This window comes from Oryza sativa, chromosome 5 (assembly GCF_034140825.1).
Source record: "Oryza sativa Japonica Group chromosome 5, ASM3414082v1".
NCBI lineage: Eukaryota > Viridiplantae > Streptophyta > Magnoliopsida > Poales > Poaceae > Oryza > Oryza sativa.
The window spans coordinates 21,856,905-21,860,202 of NC_089039.1; positions in this window are offsets into that span (position 1 = coordinate 21,856,905).

Consider the following 3,298-nt stretch of genomic DNA (forward strand, 5'->3'; position numbering starts at 1 on the left):
ATAATGAGAAACGGTTAAGTGAATGATCACTACACAAGAACAGGTGAAATTCATTCAGAGGGGAGAAAAATTTAGGAGGAGAAGGTTGCAGGTAGCGTCACCAAAACCACCAAATAAACGGCATCGTTGCAACTGGGAATTTCCTACCAAAGTGAGGCGTGCGTTCGTGTGTGTTCTTTGACGGCAGCTGGTGGCGGCAGGCTGCCACGTACAGATGATTACGGCGAATTAGTAATCAAAGAGCAATTAATTAACGTTGCACGCTTGCCCTCTGGATTAATGTACTATATGCACCTTGCGTCAGACCACGCGATATGATTAAGTTCTTGACAAAGATAATTACTCCATATTTGATTATAAATCAATCCAAGTACGTCTCCAACTCCAAAGCATATCCAGTCTACAGTGTAAACGCCATAAGCGTTGCGCCGGCGCGTGCAATTAGCTGCAACGAACTGGGAAATGGAATCATGTGCCCTGACGAAAAAACTGTTTGTTTAGTGCACAACAATCAGCATCACACGGATGGGCTGATTAGGACGCCGAGTTTTCTTCCTTACTGCTACTTGCCACGCAACTGACACAAACCTGCTTAGTAATTGCCTTGATGTGCCCAAAACCTTAAACAAAATGAGCCAGTCTCTGCACTCTGCAGGCGTGTCATACGTGTGTATTACTATTAGTTTAGTGTTACCTGTTTAATTATACCTGGAAGTCACGAAGACGCAAGGGAGACGTGTGATTTATGTCATCTGATCATCTGGGCGAGGATGTGATCATGTGAAACCTGGCCTTGCAAGCTCTCTGGAAGTTCAACATTTTCGCCTGCAGTTTACCACTACTATAGTACTATACTGCTGTGGGCACCAATATCTCGATAATAGCTACTGCTCGACATGTGCACCTGCTACTGAATCGGCTATGCCTTGACCGAAGAATTTGATGGTCAGTTCTACGGTGCAGAACTGCATGGAGACGCGATATGAATGTGATAGACCGGCTAACTGTTTGACCCCAAATTCGAGCAATGCTCGCGATTCTGCATGGGACAAGCTGGCCTCTGTTTGTTGCACACTTTTGGCAGCCGCAAGATGTTCAGAAGATTGCACAGAGGTTCAACGCGGAGGCAGGATGTGACGATGGGCTGCACGAGCAAAATTTCAACGGACGGAGGAGTGCACTCTGCTCTTGGCCTGAACTCTGAGCGAAGAGGGAGAAACACTGTTTGTCGGCAACAACAGTTCTAGTGCAACATGGTTGAGAAAGACATGTCTGAAAATTGCATTGGATGCATCTGCAGACTGCAGCTGCAATGGCGTAATGTGTGTGTTGGCCAGTGCTGCTTGGAACCCTGGCACATCCAAGTTGAAAGAGAAAACAAACGATAGTTAACGTACTCTCCACATTTATGAAGAAATGAAGGTTAGCATCAAAATGGACAGTTCCACTCTCAAGATATAACACGAGAATAACACAAACTGTTGCAAGATTCTCTCGCAAGCTTAGCATCTTACATTCGTACTTTAAAAAAAATGAAGATACATACTACACATACTACTAGTATATACTCCCTCCATCAAGAAAAAAAAATCTTGTATTAAGATATGACACATCCTATTACAACGAATCTGTACATACTTTATATTTAGATTCGTTGTCACATCCTAGTACGATGTTGATTTTTTTTTAGGAAGTACAACCCACGGGCTCTACGATTTAAGATGCGTCATGCACCGTGTGTCATTACACATGCTTGAGATTCTATCCTCAAGAAGCTAGATTATTTATAGATCTAGATTCTTTTGGCAATTTGATGACCATAAAAAAATCCATATTGGCTAAATGGAGTGTTGTGTGTAGACCAAAGGAGTGTGGGGGCATTGGTATGCATAACTTAGGCCTAGAAAACAAGTGTTTATTTAGTAAATGGGTGTATAAGCTCATTAATGAAGAGTGAGTGGCAGAACTTTCTTAGGAATAAGTATTTGGCTAAGAATGTATTACCCAAGTTGAAAGCAACCGGGGGACTCTCATTTCTAGTCAGGGCTTATGGTTGTCAAGGAGTTCTTCTTCTCATGTGGATCTTAGAGGTTCACAATGGTATTCAGTTGAGATTTTGGGAGGACTAATGGATTGGTGCCACATCTTTTGTTAAGCTATATCCGTCACTTTATAATATAGTTAGGAAGAAAAATGTTGTTGTTCCTGATGTGTTAAACACAGAGCCTCTTAATGTCTCTTTTAGGAGGGCCATAGTAGGGGATAATTTAGTGGCTTGGTATGACCTAGTGTCAAAAGTTGTGTCAGATAACCTTTCAGAGCAAAATTAAGATTTTCAGTTGGAAACTTAGAATTCCTTTGAAAATTAAGATTTTCCTATGGTACTTAAGGAGTGGGATTATTCTAACCAAAGACAATCTAGCAAAAAGAAAGTGGGAGGGTAGCATTAAATGTTGTTTTTGTAATTCTAATGAAAAAATACAACACCTCTTTTTTTTTTAATTATCATTCGGTAATATGTGTTTGGATTACCCTTTTATAACTTTTGTGATTCGACCACCCACTAGTGTTGCTAATATGTTTGGTAGTTAGTTAAATGATGTTCAACATAGACTAAAATATTTTTCTGGACATCATGATGTTAAGCGGTTTCGTTAAATAAAAATGATGTGGTCTTTAATGGCTCCAAAATTATTTTTTTACAGGTGATCTTCAAGGGGATTTATTGGGCGCGTCAATGGTCTTTGTTGCTTAAGTAAGAGAATGGCTACAAATTGAAAGAATGTTGCAAGATGTTGGAGGCAAGGGTCATGGAGTTATATGCAAAATATGGGTGGAACCTTAGGATATTGGAGTAGTAGTCTTATGTTTCTCTTTTTTCTTTTAAGTGTTGTCACTTAGGTACTTTTTATCCTTATTGTAAGGAATTCGGGTCTAAGTACTCTAGTATGACTTTAGGCTATGTGTATCCATTGTGGATGTAGAGGCCTAATTTTAATCCATTTTCTAAAAAAAAAAAGGCCCTAGACAGCAGTGGCATAAACTCTAGGGCCATTATAAAGTGCCGATTGGCAATTTTCACCATGAGGCCCAAACTAGGCTGGGCTGTATGGGCGTTGGTCCATTCTGATGTCACACCTGGCACGGGCCAGGCCACATGGCCCAGGCACAGTGAACTGGCATAATGGCTTTGTCAAATTATGAACTCTTAACTAAAGATCAAGATTGGCATAACCACTCTTAACTCAAAGATCGAGAAACAATTATTATCACCTCTTAATTTGGATCTCCTTAATAA